This window comes from Hyperolius riggenbachi, chromosome 3 (genome assembly GCF_040937935.1).
Source record: "Hyperolius riggenbachi isolate aHypRig1 chromosome 3, aHypRig1.pri, whole genome shotgun sequence".
NCBI classification, from domain to species: Eukaryota; Metazoa; Chordata; class Amphibia; order Anura; family Hyperoliidae; genus Hyperolius; species Hyperolius riggenbachi.
In genome coordinates this window covers 125,596,035-125,617,721 of record NC_090648.1, presented here as the reverse complement: position 1 = coordinate 125,617,721, position 21,687 = coordinate 125,596,035, and the positions used below count along the sequence as shown (strand labels likewise).

The window sequence follows — 21,687 nt, the reverse complement described above, 5'->3', positions numbered from 1 at the left end:
TCCTAATTCATGGAAGCAGACCTATTGTTTACAGCCTGTGCTTTCAAACGGGCTCATCTGCTTATCTGCCATAGGCGGTCGTGTGACACAGGGGAGGGATCAAACGGCAACTAGCGATTAGACACAAATGAGGGGAAATTACACAGGCTAAACTCTTTATACACATACACGGTGCATTTCTGTTACGTTTTCCTCGCATCCTGTGCAAGAGTTCGGGTCCACTTTAACTTCAAAATGGTATTAGAGAAGACCAAAAGGCAGTTCTTGTTACACTTTATCTGCACAGAGCTGCACTAATCATCACATTACCACACATGTTGTCACTGGACCCCGGACAGGTTATTATATGAACTAGAAGAGGTCCTGTGTACAGTAGTAGACCCCAGAAATCCACCCAGAATACATTAAGATTTAGGCAGCTTAGACAATACGTTATGCATACTGGAATTAGAGGTTCAGTAAGGCAGCTGTTATAATTGCTGAAATCGCAGGCGTTTTGGTGCAATGCAAAATCATATGCCAAAACGCCTGTAATGCTTTCCTATGGGGCTGCTACATTTTCAGGAAGCCTTTGTTTTCACAGTTCAGCACAACTCTGATTAATTTGGCAATACATTTATCGCTGCCTATCACATCAAAATATATTCTTTTTTTCCAGGACAAATTAGGCTTTTTTGCGGTGATTTTTTTTTTTTTTTATTATTTACCCTATTTTCTATACATTTTAACCACTTCAGCCTACAGCGTCGAAAATCTTAAGCATCCGAGCAATGTTCACCTCCCATTCATTCGCCAATAACTTTATCGTTACTTATCACAATTAATTGATCTATAGCTTGTTTTTTCCGCCACTAATTAGGCTTTCTTTAGGTAGTACATTTTGCTAAGAGCCACTTTACTGTAAATGCATTTTAACAGGAAGATTAAGATAGAAATGGAAAAAAATAATTATTCCTCAGTTTTTGGCCATTATGGTTTAAAATTAATACATGCTACAGTAATTAAAACCCATGCATTTTATGTGCCCATTTGTCCCGCTTATTACACAGTTTACATTACGTCCCTATCACAATTTATGGCGCCGATATTTTATTTAGAAATAAAGGTGCATTTTTTCAATTTGCGTCCATCACTATTTATAAGCTTATAATTTTAAAAAAAATTAATAAAATACTCTCTTGACATGTATATTTAAAAAGTTCAGACCCTTAGGTAACTATTTATGTAGTTTTTTTTTTTTTTTAATTGTAATTTTTTTTATTTTTTTTTTAAATACAAAAATGTATTTGGGTAATTTTAGTTTGGGAGGTAAATAGCTAATTTTAGATGTAATATAATGTATTTTTTTTATTTAATTTAGGTATGAGGGTGCAGTTTACTATTTGGCCACAAGATGGCCACATTTAAAAAATTCCTAGATGCGAACGATCTCGCATCTAGGAACTATAAGAAGAAGGTGATGTTTCCTGGGGGCAGAAATACCGCGCTCTCTGATGAGAAAGCGTCGGCATTTCTGCCGGAGACTTAGATCGGTGAATGGGAATTATATTCCCATTCACTGATCGGGGGGGCAGCGGGAGGAAGCGGGAGCGCGCGCGGGCGCGCGCCCGATCGCGCGCACCACACGGCTGCAGCAGCAGTACCCATCTGGACGGATATATCCGTCCAGATAGGGCGAAGTGGTTAAGGAAAATCTGTAACAAAAAAAAGTTCCCCTGGGGTGTACTCACCTCGGGTGGGGGAATCCTCCGGATCCTATCGAGGCTTCCCCCTGTCCTCCTGTGTCCCACGGTGGCGGCGATAAAGCTCCCCGAACAGCGGGGATGTAAATGTTTACCTTCCCGGCTCCAGCGCAGGCAGAGTGTCGGCTCTCCGATCGGAGATAGGCGGAAATAGCCGATCGCTGTTGGGCCGCTCTACTGCACAGGCGCAAGTCTCCTGCACCTGCGTAGTAGAGCGGACCCGACGGAGATCGGCTATTTTCGCCTATCTCCGAGGGAAGACCCGCAACAGAGCCCCCGCTGGAGCCAGAAAAGGTCAATATTGCACAGTCTGACAAATTGTCGGCTGTGCGTTCCGTGGGCTGCAGAAAGACTGCCGTGGGACACAGGAGGATGGGGGAAGCCTCGATAGGGTCCAGAGGCTTTCCCCTACTGAGGTGAGTACCCCCCAGGGGAACTTTTTTCCATTACAGAATCTCTTTAAAGGGGAAAATACTATTTACCCATTTTCATCCATTACAGCTTTAATGTAAACAGTTAATTGTACATTAAACCCACACATTTTATTTGTTTATCTCACCTGTTTATTAGGACACTTCACTTGTGTCCATCATGTATCAGGCACAGAATCTATACTTTACTTACTGCTGCCTCTCTTTTCTCCTGCAATGTTTATTTTACACTTTTACTCTCTAATCCTACCATTGAATATCCTGGGGGGTTTGCTGTCATTCCTTTTCAATTCTGTAGCCTTTTTATCAGCTCAGAAATGAACATATAGCTTTATCTAGGATTTTGAAGAGAGGTGAGTGCGGTGACTTATTTTCACATCCTCTGGTAGGAAATACAACTTGCACAACACATGTGATTTTTCCTTGAAATTCACTGGCTACTGTATAGAAATACACCTGCGTTCAGTTGCAGACAGATGTACATATTATGTGGAAAACACTTGCAAGGAATCGTCTGCGTTTTCTGCAGACACAAGTGTGAGCCCTCTCTAAAGCTAAGGAAAGTATAAGTAGTTCAGCCAGTGCAAACTGCAACTAAAATATTATATTACCCAATATGCCTGTATACTGCACTATATATTAGAAGGCAGTGCTAAGCAACAATGATTTCCCAAAAAGTCCAAACAGTCTATTATTCAGTAGATGGTCTTCATATAGTCACATGAAAACAGATGATCCCCCACCATATCTGATGTATACAGACTCATTAGATCATAGAACCTATATGTAGGTCCGCATACGCCTTGGGACACTAGGCTGTCCCCCACCTCACTGGCCCAACTGGTGTCAATAGTCTTCTACTGTGACATCCTCTTCATAACATACAGTATAACCAGATAGTGTAAAACTGTATAGATTGTATTAACTACTGTGTAAAACAGTTGTGCGCTTACAAATTATAAAGATTAAAATTCTCAGTTTTTTGTTTTTTTTTGCTTTAAATGGAGTTTACTCACAACGGTGTAGCGCTATCTTTCAATATAAAAATACTCCTATATACTGCACAATAGGGGAGGATTTACTAAGGCCAGTGAACACTGGGGAACGGAAGAGACACAAACGAGATGGATGGGATTTTCATAAGTGTCTCAATTAGATGTCAAAACTCTGCATCCCTTTCCTTGGTCATATCAGAATACAGTGAGGATTGTGGATTAGGGGGTTTTCCTTTGTAAAGAAGCAAACAGATTATTTGCAAGATTAACACATTTCCCCAGACACAATGGCATTTTTTTGGTTCTTTATCACTATTAGGCTACTTTTACTCATGCAATTCACTTTTTTTCCTGAGTTTTCTCCTACATGAAATTTTTTGTTTTGCAACTTGTCAAAAATGCCTTTTAAGCCACCAACAAGCAAGCAAACACTCGAAATAAATTTGATAGTACTTTTTGACCTACATTTGGGTACTTTTTCAATTGCATAATGCTGAAAAGTTAGTTTAAAGAGAAGATGAAAGTTAACTCCTAGGAGATAACTCAGCTGAAAAAGTTCATTGCATATGGGCTCTTATAATAAAATGACTTTAAAAAAAAACACCAGCAAGCAATAAAATACTGTAAATACTTTTTGATAGTACTTTTTCACAACTTTTTAGATACTTTTTCAATTGTAAAATGCATAAAAGTTATTTTAAAGAGAATATGAAAATGATCTCCTAGGAGAAACTCAGGAGAAAAAGTTAATTGCATATGGGCTGTGGTGAGGTGCGATTGTGCGCCGGGGCAGGATAAACACACCGCACCATTTCCACTGGAACATTACCCTGCGGCAGAGTAATATGCATAGCTCCGCCCCATGAACAGTGACGTGCTCCCTGCTGAACAGGAAGTATGTCACTGGTTTTTACCCAATTGGCACATGCGTGCCCCACCGCAACAGTCTAAATAGATTGTTGTAGTGCTACTCCAATGTAAATGCCTGCTGCATGGTGCCACTTGTACTGCCTAGCAATACACTGCAGAGTCTGCGTCACCCCTGCATTGCGGGAATCCCTTCCACTGCTTCCCATCACACTGTGGGTAGTGTGACCATTCTCATAGAGACAAAACTACCTCAACGCGAAACGTACCGCAACGCAAAACTACACACTATGGGCTTGATTCACTAAACCGTGATAACTCAAATATCACACCTTATCAAAGATATCACACGTTATCAAAGTTAACACACCTTATCAGAGCAGCAAAGCTAGCGCTACAAACCCGCAGGGGCAAAGGGCAGAACGAGTGCCATTGCCAATTAGCAGGCTTAAGTTCCTAGCGCTCGCTATGCTATTCTGATTAGGCGTGTTAACTTTGATAACATGTGATATCTTTGATAAGGTGTGATACTTGAGTCATCTCGGTTTAGTGAATCAATCCCTATGTATGAAAGGGGCCTCAGCTCATAGGTCAGCTGGAAAATCAACACTTTTCAGTGCAATTGCCACTAGCATAGTTTCTGCTATTTTCCCATTATTTCTCAGCACCATAGAAGCAATGTCCATATTTATAAATTGTCAGCCAGCATGATCGCCACATAGGGAACAGATAACAGTGCGGTTTCTTACAAATACTCTGTTTGCACTGCAGATTGCCACTATTTGGCATATACACTCACCTAAAGGTTCTGAACGGGATTTCCTTAAGGGCTTCCCCCATTGCCATGACGACGATCGCGATGACGTCATCGACGTCGTCGACGTTGTGACGTCAGACGGAGTCCCGATCCACCCCTCAACGCTGCCTGGCGCTGATTGGCCAGGCTGCGCAGGGGTCTCAGTGGGGGGGGGGGCGGCGGTTACGCGGCGCATCGGCGGCGATCGGGACCAACACGCAGCAAGCAAAGTCCTTGCTGCGCGTTTTTTTTTTAATTGTGAAAATCGGCCCAGCGGGGCCTGAGCAGCGCCCTCCAGCGGTCATGGACAAGCTGAGCTCGTCCATACCGCCAAGGAGGTTAATTCTACATGGCATTGATACAACAAAGTGCTGAAAGCATTCTCTAAAAATGTTGGCCCATATTGATAGGATAGCAACTTGTAGTTGATGGAGATTTGTGGGATGCACATCCAGGGCACGAAGCTCCCATTCCATCACATCCCAAAAGTGCACTATTGGGTTGAGATCTGGTGACTGTGGGGGCCATTTTAGTTCAGTGAACTCATTGTCATGTTCAAGAAACCAATTTGAAATTATTCAAGCTTTGTGACATGGTGCATTATCCTGCTGGAAGTGGCCATCAGACATGGTGGTCATGAAGGGATAGACATGGTCATAAACAATGCTCAGGAAGCCTGTGGCATTTAAACGATGCCCGATTGGCACTAAGGGGCCTAAAGTGTGCCAAGAAAACATCCTCCACACCATTACACCACTACCACCATCCTGGACAGTGGTAACAAGGCATGATGGATCCATGTTCTCATTCTGTTTATGCCAAATTCTGACTCTATCGAGACTCATCAGACCAGGCAACATTTTTCCAGTCTTCATCTGTCCAATTTTGGTGAGCTCATGCAAATTGTAGCCTCTTTTTCCTATTTGTATGGGAGCAAAGTTTTCCCCCTCCCTTGCAAATCTTTATATGGGCTGGTGGGAGGAGCTCCACATCTTTGGGGATGATAACCCCTATGCCTCCTATATCATCTGGTATGGCAGGTTTATAGATGATTTGCTTTTGGTGTGGGCGGGTCCTCCTGGCCTTCTTACGGGCTTTTTGCAATATGTCCATTATAATGACCTTAATCTGAGATGCACTATGACTCATGATCCTGTGCATATCAACTATCTGGACTTTGACTGGTGACCCTATATTTCACCAGGTCTCAATGCAAAGTTTTTGCAAGCCCACTGTAGGCAAGTCCATCTTGCTTACTAACTCTTGCTATCCAAAGCATACTATTTATGCAATTCCCACAGGAGAATTTACTAGAGCAGATCACAATTGTTCTAATCCAGATGAACTTGCACAGGAGTGCAATCTGGTTAAAGATAGATTGAGGCAGAGAGGGTATACCAACAAACAGCTTTCTTTGGGATGCATCAGGGGTACTAGGAGACCACGTACTGAGCTTCTAAAAGCTAGGAGTCGAGATATGGGTGGAGGGGACAGAGTAACTTATGTCACTGAACACAGCCTGGAATTTAACAAAATTACTAGTATTGTAAAAAAAATATATCTGTCGGTGTTGCATTCTGATTCGAAACTAAAGAAAATTTTGGACAAGGGATGTCGCTTCTCGGCAAGAAGGACACACACCCTGGGTTCCATTCTTTCTCCAAGTCTCTTTAGGTCCCCTACCTCTGTCCGTTCTTCTACCTGGCTCGTTACGGCTGGCTCCTACCCCTGCGGTTTTTCAACATGTAACTATTGCCACTGTCACAAACGGGGAACTTCAATTTTCTCGTTTTCGACCAATAATAGTTTTGCTATTAAACTGTATTTCAACTGCAATACCAAATACACCATTTATGTGATCTCATGTACATCTTGTCTTATACAGTATGTGGGGTGTACCACCTGCAATTTAAGAGCACGCAGAGCCGAACATTACTGCGGCACCAATTGGAAGACTTTCGGAAAATCGTCAGTCTCTAAACTTTTTGAAACTGCACATAAAGGGGATCTTTCCTCTTATAGCTTACAAGGGGTGGAGCGGGTATGTTGTCCAACAAGAGGGGGGGGACATCCAGAGGCTACTTTTAAACATGAAGCCTATTGGATTCATAAAATGGGTACTCGCACCCCCCAGGGCCTCAATACACAGTGGGATTTACAGAGAGTCTGAAGCGAGAATAAATCTCTCTTCAGACCTCATAGATAGCAGGGGCATGTTTGCCCCTGCTAAAACGCTGCTATCCCGCGGCTAAACTGGAGTCCCTTACCTCCTAAATCCCCTTCATGTAGCGGGGGATCTCTTCCGCATTGAGGCAGGGCTAATGGCCGCAGCCCTGCCTCACGCGCGTCTGTCAGCGCATATCTCCGCCGCTCCCCCGCCCCTCTCAGTCTTCCTTCACTGAGAGGGGCGGGGAGAGGCGGCGATGCGCCGCTGATTGACGAAACTAGTGGCAGGAATGCGGCCGTTAGCTCTGCCTCCAGGAGGAGCAAAATCCACGACCAAGTTGGTCGTGGATTTTGCAAGGGGGGATTTGGGGGTGAAGGGACCCCCGTTTAGCCGCGGGATAGCGGCGTTTTAGCAGGGGCACACATGCCCCTGCTGAATATGAGCTCTGAAGCGAGATTTATTCTCACTTCAGAGTCTCTTTAAACATTGTTTATGTATACAGATACTTCCTTTTATGCAATTAATGCCTTGGTTAGCATGGTTGTATGTAATGATGCTGTATTTCTAGTGGAGATTTTTTTACATTACTTTTAAGATCCAAGTATGATATTATCAATATGAATAATTTTGTGCATTTATCAACTGTTTTATGCAACTTAATGTTGGTGTATGTAATGTCTCTCTAAGGAGCAGGCTGTTTGAGGTATAGGACGGAGTTATGTCTCCGTCCACCTGCATTATAGCCTCCTCCCAAACAGGCTCATTTTAACTCTGACTAAGGGCAGATTGTAGGCCCGACATGCGTTAGTTGAACCTGTGGTTTTATTGCACTTTGTCATGTGAAGTTCCAAATAAAGAATACCAGTTTTTTTCATCATCCATTGTCTGGCTTGCGGATTCTTCCTTGTTTGTTTAAGTGGATTGGCCTGGCTCAACAGATCCTGCACCGACTGGTATGATACAAGAAAAGGGGGTTGAGCATACATGAACTTTCTCTTTTTCTAAACCCTATAAATGGTTGCACGTGAAAATCCTAGTCACTGAGCAGATTGTGAAATACTCAGACTGACTGTCTGGCACCAACAACCATGCCATGCTCAAAATTGCTTAAACCACCTTTCTTTCCCATTCTGACATTCAGTTTGGGGTTCAGGAGATTGTATTGACCAGGACCACACCCCTAAATGCATTGAAGCAACTGCCATGTGATTGGTTGATTAGATAACTGCATTAATGAGAAATTGAACAGGTGTTCCTAATAATCCTTTAGGTGAGTGTATTGTGACTGTGTACAGTTACTTTATAATGCGATGAACTAACGGTTCCAGCAAAAACTAACTGGTCCAAGTGGGGGATAGTTACTCCACTCAAGTGAAAGGAGCTTCTGGTAATTAGGGGACAGTAACTCAATACTTCTGCAGTTCTGATCATCAGTGAACACAGCCTATCCCTCATTTTCACAATGAGAATCACTTTTATTCGCTAAGTACGATGATGTCTTACTCGGAATTGCTTGAGGTTTCCAAGGCATAGGCAAAAGTACTCAAGATATTAACAGGGACAAACAATTGAGGCAGACTTTGGAACATACGTTTTAACCATTTAGGGTAATTACGGGTCATGGCCTGGGGCAGTACTGGCAATTACGGGCCACTGACTAAATCATGTATACATAATTATTGTACTGGCAATTACGGGCCATGGCCTGGGGCCCCCTGTGCAGTGAAGGTCAGAGTGGGCAGCTAGGAGCTATGCTGACAATGGGATTAGAGACCCGCAGGGTGGACTGGTGTTTAACAGAAGAACTGCTTAGTGGAATAAGGTGTTCCTGCACCTAGTAGTTTTGGATTGGATAGTTCTACAACGGCGACCAGATGGGAGGCGCTCGAAAAAGCAATCGCCTGGGTGGGAAGGATCAAGGGAAATCCTGGTGGCCCTTGTCTTCATCCTAGCAGTGTGGAGGAGATCAAGAGATGTAAGGGGATTCCGATGATCTTTTCTGCAGCACTAATGACTCTTTGCAGTTTATACCTGTCACTGGCCATCACACCAGCATTCCAGACTATGACTAAGGAGCAGAGGATAGATTCTGTGGTAGCGGTGTGGAAGCTGGTCAACAGGTTTCGTGGCATACCCAATTTTTTCATTTGGTGCAATAAGTATAACCTCTGCTGTGCCTATGACAGCCGATCGCTGTCATTGGCTGGCGGGGGGAGGGAGGGGGGAAAAAATAAAAAAAATGGAAATTTATTAGAAAAAAACAAAACAAATAAATAATAAAAATAAACATTGCAGTGGTGATCAGAGCCCACCAACAGAAAGCTCTGTTGGTGAGCAGAAAAGGGGTGGGGAAATCACTTGTGTGCTGAGGTGTACGGCCCTGTAGTAATGTAAGCCTATAGTCCTGAAGTGGTTAAAGAACCACTCTAGCAAAAAAGTAAGCTGTTAAAATCTGACCGAACCGACAGGCCTGTAAGTTCTGTAAGATTTTAACTGCTTACTTTTTTCTCTGGAGTTGTCCTTTAAAGAAAAACTCCGACCAAGAATTGAACTTTATCCCAATTAGTAGCTCATACCTCCTTTTACATGATATATTCCTTTTCACAAACAGACCATCAGGGGGCTCTATATGACTGATATTGTGGTGAAACCCCTCCCACAAGAAACTCTGAGAACCGTGGTACTCCTGGCAGTTTCCTGTCTGTGAACCTTGTTACATTGTGGGGAAATAGCTGTTTACAGCTGTTTCCGACTGCTAAAAAAGCATGCAGCAGCTACATTACCTGCCAACAGTAAAAATGTCACCATGTAATAAATATCAGAATGTAAATCAGGGATTTAAAAGATTTTACAATGGGCAAACACTGACTAAATCATGTATACATAATTATTGTAAAAATTAAGCATTTTTTTATTACAATTATTTTCACTGGAGTTCCTCTTTAAGAAATGCTTAACGCAACAGAAAAATGTAATTAATAAAGTCATTTTGTTTTGTCTTTCATTAGCAATGATATTTCATTTCAGGGGTATTTACCTAATATATCCAGCAGACGGATTGGCTGTCCAGAGCAACAAACGCTTCTTGCTTTGTACAACCAGTATAAGCCAGTATTTGACTGGTTTAAGTGGAATGAGAAGTAATCATTCCTTTATGACTCAGTTTTCAGTGTTAAGTAATCTGACCTCTGAGTAAACTGACACTCATAGGATTCACAAAGGGACTCTAGAGATTTATATGTTGGCTACTGATTAAGCTAAATATTTTATATCTCCTGCATTAGAAATTTAAAACGAAAAAATATTTTTGCACTAAATATAAAAAAATATTCTTTTTTCTTTTCTTCAAACTCTGCATATATTTTTGTACTGGTTCCAACTAAATCAGACATGCTTCTTCGAAGCCCTCTTATGTCAGGTTCCTTTTGCATCATTATTTCATAAGGTGTCTTATTTTTATGTTCTTATTGAGAAAAGGGCAAAGCTTAAAAGAAAAAGTAAATACAAATATTTTATAATTTACCCAAACTTCAATTCTATGATCTGTAACATTACGCCTTGTTCATTCATCCTCCTTCCTCATAGTTGCATACAAGTCATTTCCGTAGTTATTCTAACCTTACGTAAAACACCTTCAGACTCCCATTCAACGCCTAACCTAAGTATGTATTCTTGAGATCCTACCCCTCCCACCATTCTTCCATACTTGTTTATAACTTCATTCCAACTTATCCAAATGTATCTACCTGCCTTCTCCCTCCGATCAGCCCCTCACCCATCAGACCTTATATACTCAATTCCCTTAACCCTGAGCCTTTCCCCCCCTCACCACCCTGTCCTTTCCCTCCAATGTCGATTTATATTTCTTAATTGCCCCATCCCATATCTCTCTAGAGCAGAGTTTCTCAGACCTGTCCTCGTGACTCACAAATGGTGCATGTTTTGCAGGTAACCTCACCTATGCACAGGTGGTGTAATTAGTGTCTCAGCTACATGGAAACCACCTAGCTTGGATATTAATTACCCCACCTGTGCATAGGGGAGGTGGCCTGCAAAACATGCTCATTGGGGAGTCACGAGGACAGGTTTGAAAAACACTGCTCTAGACAATTGAAAATTTTTCTTATTTACATCGACAGACGCCATATCAGAAATGGACATCAGGTGAGCATTTGTAATGATGCTGTCTCTTGTAATGAGTGTCCCAGTACCTCTGAAGGAAGGTTGGGTGTGCTGCATTTCTGCAAAGAACTTCATCTACTGGCCTTACTGAACAAAACGTTAGACTCAGCCACAAATATATAATTTCTCTGTTTCAATGTACTAAACCATTCCAATAGCACTGATAAAGGCACTTGCATTGCCCTTGCGGTGGTGTAGCGGCACAGGAGAGTAACGCAGGGAGACGCAGCACACAAGGGTCCTAAGATTTTCCAGTCTTCAGGGGTTGATTATCTGACTCTGTTCTGCCATATCAAGATAGGGTACTTATCCGTTAGCCGGGTACATCCGGCAGGTGGCGACAAAACTCCACCAGCGTTACATCTTTCCCTACTATCCATGGCGGCCTGGAGGGGGAATAGTAATCAGCGCCACCTGCCGGATGCGCCCGGCTAACGGATAAGTACCCAAGATAGTTAATGGACAACTGACCTGAGAGGTACATGGAGGCTGCCATATTTATATTCTTTTAAACAATATCAGTAGCCCGGATCTATTTGGCTGCAGTGGCGGCTGAATCACACACCTGAAACAAGCATGCAGATCAGAAGTTTGACTGCATTTGCCACATGCTTAGGTGTGTGATTCAGACAGACGGGAGAGTAAAGCAGGGCCATTACTCTCCCATACTGCTTCCCTGCTGCAAGGACAATGCACGATGCAAAAAGTGAGCACGATGGGAGCACGATGCAACGCAGTGCACATGTGCGGACTTCCAGGAATCCCTGCGATGTTCATACCCAGCATGGAGTACATCACTCCTTGTGGGGTGGCGCTAAGTGTATGACCCTGTCGCCGCACCGTCGTGCAGGGTTATATGAAGGCTGATTTCTGCCGTGCAATGCGGTGCTTGCACTGTGTCCCACCACAATGAATAGGTGTGCTACCTGCCTTACTGTGCAAGCCCACATCATTCCCATATGGCTAAGGTGATTATCTTTCCATAACGTATGTAAACGAGAAAGTAATTTTATGATAGAGACTGAACTTTGGGTTTCTAAAATTTCTACAGAGAGGAAGAGAAAGAGATGCTTTGAAAAGATGAAAGCTGATTGGAAACAGTGGAAGACAATAGTAAAGAAATAACCCTCTACTGGGCTTGGCTGGTTCAGATGTTGTTTTTGGCTGACGACTAAAGTATTGTTTGAAAGGGATCAACCGCCATTCCATTCAAATGAAGGGAGATGGTTTTCAAAATGGTGGTCATTTGTGGCTTTTGGTGTCAATGCCGTGGTAGATCCCCTCATCCCGTGTTGGATGCTACATGTACACATATCCAGCACCAGCTGCGTTCCTCGTTTCCATATCATTAGGGGTTCGAAGCATGAAGCCACAACGAAACGTCAAGAACCTTTGCCGAATGCTTTTCTATTCAGTAGCAGAAAAACTTTAGCATCGGCTAAGTGAGTGAGCACTAAATATAAATCAACTCCCAATTGGCTAATACAAACATATGTCATTTAATTAATTACATACATTGAATACTTCATTTGGAATAACAACAGTTGTCAACAGTGGCACATTGCACCAATACATTTGCTACAGCAGTAAATATAATTTTAATAGTGAATACTAATGACTTTAATAGTGAATCCTAATGACTTTAATAGTGAATACTCAAGTCCTTAGTATTCACTATTGATCTTATTGGCCTTCTTGTGGTCACAATATAATTCAGTAATAGGACAATAACTAGCGCAGTTTGAATATCCTTCTCTTGATTTGTACCCACTCTCTATTGGGGGATATTTCAAACTTGCTGCTGACAAACAGTATAATTAGGCGCAATACCAGTACACTTTCTTCTTTTGTAAATATTATTTTTTTTATAGCTTAGTCATCAAAGTACTTTTATCCGTGAAATGATTTTTCTGTAGCTTAAAAGCCTTATCTTGAAATTTCGGCTAAAAGCAGCTGAGATTCAGTGAGTCCGTTTCAGTCTCTGTGGTTACTACTGCCTGGATTGTATCATTCCAGCATTCAGACTGCAAGGGCCAACGCACAAACCCAGAGACGTAACTACTAATCACCGGGCCCCCAGCAAAACGTTGATTGGGTTCCCTTAATATTCACAACCCTTTCCTTGCCTCCCCTTGGTGACCCTCAAAGCCTGGGGCCCCCCTCTTACAAGGGTCATAAAATCGGTGTGGCCATCAGGATCTCCACACCCATAACTTGTATTGCCACATAAACACCTGATCTGGAGTATTGGTGGAAGGGAAGGTTAGTAGTTGGGCCTCCCTGTGGTTACTCCCCTGCACAGACCTAACCCCTCTGAGAGGATTGCAGCCCATAGCAATGAAAGTCTGTGTTACTGCAAGTCTGGGCTAATAATCAGGTAGTTTATAACTAAGCTGGAACCTCATAATGTGCAAAGAAAAGCTCTGCAGCTGCCTGGCTACATAGATCTACATGAAAAGTTGAGGAGTGTTGCTTTAAACAGCACTAGAATGTCATTGTTTTATTGCATACTAAGTTGTTCATAAACAGGTAGCCAGATTGCTGCACAGCTTCTTAAAAAATAATAATAACATTATTCCATTTCCTTGTCACTGCTGCTCAGTAATTAAATCCCTTCAGAATGCAGGTATAAACGAAGAGGAATTCTACATAAATAATGTGGGATTAACTTTTGACATACAATGCGTGAAAACTGCATTTCTCAGTAAGCCAGCTACAGAAACAAAGAGGAGACTGTTAGCTTTTTACATACTGGCTCTTTGAGATAATGTGACCCCTGCTGGAAGTAATTTTTACTTCTGTATTCTGGAGCTACCCACTGCGAGTGAATTAATCTGCCCTATACAGCCCGCTGCCATCATATTATAGGAAAACTGTAAATGTTGTTATGGCAGATCAAATCCTAAACAAAGCCTGTACATTTGCTTTACATAGATTACTTAGATTTGTTCTTTTATTCAAAAGTAAACATGATCAGCGCAAACCTCTATCACGGAAATCATAACATAGATGATAAATTGGAGGAAGCTGGACTCGTAATATTGGCACGAAAACATCTAGAAGGTGGATCCTTTTGGCACAGGGTATCTTTAGGAAATGGCATTGCTTAGGAGAGCTCATGGAGAAGCATGTAATCAGTATGATCAGCTGGTAGATTTGTAAGGCTTTGATTTGCTGGTCATGATCATGCATAAACCAGGAAGTCATCACAGCAAATCAGAACCTTACAAGTTTATCAGCTGATCAAATGGATGCTTCTCCGTGAGTTCTCCTAAACGTTGCCATCCCATTCTTTAATATTTCCAGTGCTGATAAAGCACAATTTCAGTTTAGCGTGGCTGGTTCTGGACACACTCTACAGTGATGACTAGCTGTATTGGAGACCACGTCTGGAGCTTAGCCCTCTGCTATGGTGAAAAGTCACAAGGATGTCTATGCGGTCCACTTAGTAGGGGGAGAGTGAGATGACTATTGGAATAGGTTTTCAGTTTCTAATAAGGAGGGCTGGCAGAGAGAGTAAGCACACCCTCCTTCTGCTAAGTAGCTCCCATCACTGTAGTGAATAAACAAACACAGTGACATAGAAATTAACTTAGAAATGTATTTCCAAGGAGTGACCACATAGATGGGGTATAGATAGGGGCATAACTACAAGGGAGCAGTGCCTGCGACCACAGGGGGGCCCAGAGCTGTCAGGGGGCACCAACTACTACGTCACTTCCTCTGATAAAGGCATCCATCCTTCAACAGATCAGGTTTTTTGTGGCTACACTTATTATGGGCGCGAAGATTATGATGCCCACACTTGTTTTATGGCTCTTGCTTGATGGGCTCCCAGCCTGTGAGGGTGACCAGGGGTAGGCAAGGGAAACTTTTGGGGCCCCATCAAAATTTTGCTGGGGGCCCCATGATTAGTAGTTACGCTTCTGGGTGTAGACAACGTAGTGCATGGAACTCTAAATACTGAAGCATCCAAGAGCTATAAACACCAATGGGGGAGGATTAAACAAGTGAACCTCTTCCAGCTATCACTTTTTGAAGCCAATGGCATTTGATGCTTCAGAAACATATCTTTTGCATTCTGTGAATTATAACAAACTGTACATCCATCACTTCTCCCTTCATTCACTCCTTTTCTTCATCCTATACTAACTATTCTGGACCAAAGTATGTTCTCAAGTTACACCAGGATTGGGTTTCAAGAGTATTTCTTCTAAACCATGTTTTCCCATTGGAAACTGCACTAATAAGGTTGTGATCCTTAACACTTGATCTGGAGCACTACCAAGGTAGTGTCAGAAAGGGTTAAGCAAGGGAGATGGATAGTTTGTTTACAATTGCCACTATTAGTGTAATTTGCCTTCATAAAACAGAAGGTATTTGTGATGATTCAGCTTTAAGTGAGAATCTGTGGTTTCCCTTGATGCATCACTCCTGAATATGCAAATTATCTCTTTATGCACCTGAAGCCAGAACCATACATCCAGAACCGCTGGTGTATAGCAAGCCTATAGTGATATGCTAAGCAAACACGTGTAAAATGAGAACGTCTTGTGCTAAAGTAGAAAAAGACATGACAAAATGGCCCTTATTCAATTCACTTTTTATCCTAAGATATTTTCACACCTTATCAATAAAATGCCTTTTAACCTCCCTGCCATTCTAATTATTTGCTGCGCAGGGCAGCAGGAGGGGTTTTTTTCTGCTATTTTTATTTTAGCATGTAGCTGGCCTAGCGCTAGCTACATGCTTCCCCCCCCTCCCTTCGCTATCCCTCCCACCCCCTCGATCTTCTCCGGTGCAAATACCCAACAGGAAATCCCGTTCTGAAAGGGATTTCCTGTATGGGCTTCCCCCGTCGCCATGGCGACGATCGGACTGACGTCATCGACGTCATGACATCAGACTGAGTCCCGATCTACCCCTCAGCGCTGCCTGGCACTGATTGGCCAGGCTGCGCAAGGGGTCTGGAGGGGGGGCTGCGCGGCGGTGAGCGGCGGCGATCGGATGTTACACGCAGCTAGCAAAGTGCTAGCTGCCTGCAACAAAAAAAAATTATGCAAATCGGCCCAGCAAGGCCAGAGCAATCCTCCGTGGCGGGTTACCCCGAGCTGAGCTTTGGATAACCGGCAAGGAGGTTAAGCCATCAACAAGCAAGTAAATACTCTGAATAATTTTGACAGCACTTTTTCATCTACTTTTTGGTACTTCCTAAATTTGCAATGATGTGCAGAGCTCCAAAATGTTGACAAAATGACACAACATGCATTCAAAACAGGTACAGCAAAGTAGGATGTTAGCTTCAGTATAAATAATATGTGCACAAATTATTCCCTACTAGTTTTCCCCATGGCGATGACGGGCCCTCGCAGGGAAGACCTACTGCTAGTCTAAAAATAAAAACATAATTTTTCCTAGTCAAACTTTTTATGGAGAGGAGCAAGAAGGAAAGATTCCCCGCACTCCAACAATCTTTTGGGAATACACGTTTGGGTGCTGTGTATTGCCACTGTTGCTGTGCCTCCACAACCAAGAAAAAACATCTAAGATTTGCAAAATGGAGAAGCGTGGGCACCAACAACTTGACATTCAACATTTATTGCACCATGTACAGTGTAAGGCTTGTTGCAGCAGATTACAGTTTGGTAAAAACCATCAGTTTACATCACCCATCCGGGAAGCACCCCTCACACAGAGCCCCCGTCCTCCGACAATTCTTTCGCACCAGCTGGTGCTTGATCACGGAGAGATCAACCTTGTGGCGTGTAGGTAGGTGTGGATTACCTACACGCCACAAGGTTGATCTCTCCGTGATCAAGCACCAGCTGGTGAGAAACAATTGTCGGAGGACGGGAGCTCTGTGTGAGGGGTGCTTCCCGGATGGGTGATGTAAACTGATGGTTTTTACCAAACTGTAATCTGCTGCAACAAGCCTTACACTGTACATGGTGCAATAAAAGTTGAATGTCAAGTTGTTGGTGCCCACGCTTCTCCATTTTGCAAATAATTTTTCCTAGTGCTGCTAATCATAAATGGTATGCACATTTCTTCAAACAGGCATCAAACAAGTGACAGTGCTCCAGTCTGCAAATTGAAAGGAAAGCCAACAGAGGCATGCAGAGCCCCACTAAATACGGGCTAAATACATGCCTTGAATGCAAATCAGATGCAAATTATATACTAATTCCTAATCTAAAAATTTGAATGAAAATTGAAGCACATGAATGCAGTTAGCCAAAAAGTATACTTACGTCAATCTTGTACAGGCAGCACTTTCAGACAGAGGCTGTACCCAAATTAGCTATTTGCAAAGATGTGCAGAGCTCCAAAATATGGACAAAATTACAAAACGTGCATTCAAAACAGGTACAGCTAAAGTGGGTGTTAGCTTCAGTATAAATAATATGTGCACAAATCATTCACTACTAGACTTCTCCACAGCGATGACGGGCTCTCGCCTACTTTTTGGTACTTCCTAAATTGCAGAGTGCTAAAAAATATTAAACAGAAGATAAAAAATGCCTAGGAGAAAACGTAGGAGAAAATTTTTTTAATTGAATAAGGACCAATATATGGAAAACAATACATAAAAATGGGCCTGTTTTAGGTTTGTCTCTTGGCCTTGCTGCTCCTGTTTCCTTTTTTACTTACGCTGTTTGAAAGCCTTGTACTAATAAAGATTTGGAACTGTTATTTGAAATCTGCTGATATCCTGGGCTCAGCAAAAGTAATTCCAATATCCAGAGACAGAATAGGCCATCCCCAGCTCATTATTCTAGCAGTAACATGAAATGACAGAGCGGAGGGAAGGCTGCAGTGACACACAAGAGTGTGCATTGGAGTATCATGCTCAGCCAACCATCCCGAACCATGAAAACTCTCCAGGAACATCACATCCACATTCCAGGACGGGTCCACAAACCTGATAGGGGAGAATATACAAATACAACTGCTTATGTGGATAATTCCAAGAATGCACTAAATCTTCAGATTAGGCTGTTCAATATTTCTGAGACACAAGTTGGGTTTGTTCTTCTGTAGGGCTGTTTGTAATCATCCTTGAGCTCTTTGGAGAGAACGATTTCTCTCACACTTTCTCTGAACCTGACAGACATACACCTGTTTATGCCTCCATTGCAGCATTGCTGTTTTTTTCTGTATTTATTACTTCTGGCATTTAGGTAGCACAACATATCATGGACCACTTTTACAGAATGCAATGACCTGAATATATTGAACTATTATTCTTATTATATTGTATTTATATAGCACCACCACCATGCCACTGTACTAAGTAGGAAACAAACTTAGTTGCATAATAAAGAAGTGATATACAACATAAATGTCACAGTGACTAATACAGAGGATGTCTAGCACAATATACAGCAGTTTCAAAAGGTTACCTAAGCGAGCTTTAAGGGTGTGCTTAAAGTGAACCTCCAGAGTAAAAATATACTCAGCAACACTGAAAAGGCCTGGTGTCTCTTTAACAGTTTCACAGGATCATAACTTGGTTTTTCTTACCTAAGCTTCATTTTTAGCTGCACAAAAGCTTCATTTTTAGCTGCACTAAGCTCCACCCGATCAAAGAAATCTGCCCAGGCATTTTTCCCCTGATGCTGTGCAACGCATGATGGGATTTCTGATGTTGTTCTTTTGTTTTGGCAAAAATTTTGTTTTTCAACATTTTTAATTTGAGATTTGAAGCCTAGCGCGCACAGCTGAAAGGGGTAATGAGGACACAGGACAGTTGGAACTGTGTCTCATGCTCCCTGTCACCTCCTTTCAACCAAAAAGATGGCTGCCTCCATGAAATCACAAACATTTGTCTGTTCTTTTAAAACAGGGTGGGTGAGAGATTATATCACCTATCTATTTTAATTAACATAACTAATGTATCTTAATGACAGTATGTTTGTTTAGGCTGAAGTTCCTCTTTAAAGGATTTCAGAGGGTGGAAATTACATATGTTTTAAATGTGTATTCCAGAGAAGAGGAGAAGCTTTTGAGAAGTGCTGTATAGGTGAATGGGAAGGGTTGATTCTGATGGAGGACAGAAGGTTGTCTGAAGAGTGGTGGTTGGTGATGATGTGGTATCTGGTAATTAGGGATGAGATGTATGGAGGAGACAAATCTTGGATTATACAAATCAGTACATTAACCCCCAACGGGGCTCACAATCTTGTGCTCCTGCCTGAGGCCAGTTTTCTTAGGAGCCAATAAACCTTCTGGCATGTTTTGGGGTTGTGGTAGAGTAATAAGAAGTAGGGATGCTCATTCGGATTCCGCGGAAATTGAAATTCCCGCATTTCTGAATTCAGAAAACGAAATTCTGCAGAAATCCGATTAACCGCAACTCTGTAATTTTAGCCAAGTCACAGAACTCAGAAGCATTGGACCAATCAGAGAATACAGAATTTTTCAGCAAAATTAAAATTTTAGACCAATCACAAGACTGATTTTCCATTTTTCTCGATTACTGTTTTTCCGATTTCCTTTGTTTCTATTTTTTTTTTATTTTTTTACATTCTCTGATGCAAAAAAATGACTACCAGTAATGAAATATTCCTCGAAAATCTGAAAAATGGTAAATCAGAAAAATGGAAAAACAGGAAATCTGGACATTTCCGGCCATCCCCAGTAGGAAGCCTATGAAGACATATGAAAATTGTGTTCTGGCTAGAGTTTAGTACAAGCTCCTAACACTGCAAGGCAAGCAACCAAACCCTTTATAGAAGTAGAACAGAAATGAAAGAAGGCCTAACAGTCCTTTCAACTTTGGTGCCCAGTGCTATCTGCAATTGGTGTTTCTGATGACTGTGAGCACAAAGTTGGCTTCAGACCTATGGTACAGTACATCAGCCCATTGTGTGGCAGCCACTCTGCTTTCTTCTGTTCTCCTTGGAATAAACCCTTTAATCCCCTTGTTTGAGTTAAGAAGTGGTAAAGTCAAAATTACTCAGTTGTCCAAAGGTGCCCAAACATCTAACAAAGCATGGGTAGATCCACCAAGAAACAGATCTCCCTATGAGTCACGATTAGCACCTCTGAGGCGCTTATCGTGACCTAAAGACTGCACTGTGTGTACTCCTGTTAATTATTGCCTGAAGAAGCGGGAATATACCCGTGAAACGCGTTGCTCTGTATGTTGGAGTATATAAATAAATGTGTTTGTACTAAAACTGACCGTATCATGTCTGCTTCGGGGAGATGAGTCCACCACCGCCTCCCGAGGAATTTTAAAGTTTTTAGATATATTTTATTCTGTTGGCGCCTCTGTTCTCCTTACAATATCAGCATCCACCCCTGGTGGAGGGGTTGAATTCCCTTTCTTCTCCTAATCTACAGAGAGCGACATCTTAATCCTGAGTGAGGACAGGCCTAATCTCCTCACCTGCCTACACAGTGGTTGCCTAATTGGTAACCCTGACTTGTGAGTATATCTATCATATACTTTTCAATTTACCCATCACCCAACCTACTACACTATATTGGGCTCTCGGTGTCCCTTCTTTTTCTTTCAGATCTCCTTATGAGATCCCAATTTTGTCCAGAATTCAGTGGAATCATCGATCTGGCATGCTTGTTGCTGCAGTGATTTTCATCCAATTTAATACAATTATCTAATTGGATGGTCACACGGGCTGCAAATTTCTCTTCAGTTTATGTTGCTTCTGGTCTGAGGTCTGTGTGTGAGTGACAAGGAGACAGCTGTAGCCATAGATGTGACAGGCAGGGGGGCCTTGACAGAATGTGAGGCCCCAAGCAGCCACTTGATTTGCCTGTGCCACGTAGCAACCATGCTTAAACACCTGGTTTAGTACAAGCATTGCACATAAAGTAATCATGCCTGGCTGTTTGCCATTTCCACCAAAATTATTACCCGAAACGTGATGCTTTACATCACAAGATAGTCATACTTACTGCATGACTGACAGAACAAAGGATATGGTGCTGAAACAAAGAGCAGTCAGAATGCTATTTTGATTTACCTCTGTGACTGTTCTCAATGGCCTGATTTCACCTTCTTTAAATATTTTCAGCAATCTTCACATGGCTCTCACCAATTGTCACTGCACCATTCACATTTCTGGGCCATTTCTACAGCCGTGCCTCCTTCATTGGTCAATAACTCCAAGATTGCACCTTGTTTCTGCTTTATAGCCATGATTCTGCCACATAAAAATTACAGAAAATGATGCTGGTCACACAGTAAGAGCTGAACTGTCTGGTATGAAAGCAGCAGCACATTTGGATTTCAGTAAAAAAAAATCACAAATGAGCATTACTTCCATTGTATTTTATACAGTATTAAAATTTCAGGGAGGTGCCAACTCTATTAATGCTTTAGACTGTAAGCTCACAAGAGCTCCCAGTGTTTCCTGTTTTTACTTTAACTATCAGCTGAACTTATATTGGTGATGTTTTTAACCCACAACAATTTATGTATTTTGTACTTGTGTTGCTGGATGTCTTGATACTGTGTGTAGAACTACTTATATAAATA

At 42.1% G+C, this 21,687-nt stretch overlaps 1 protein-coding gene across 4 annotated transcripts in view; it reads left to right on the top strand.

The window, feature by feature from the left end:
- Positions 1-21,687, top strand: part of SLC4A5 (solute carrier family 4 member 5) — a 184,851-nt gene that overhangs the window by 60,684 nt on the left and 102,480 nt on the right. The window lies entirely within an intron of this gene.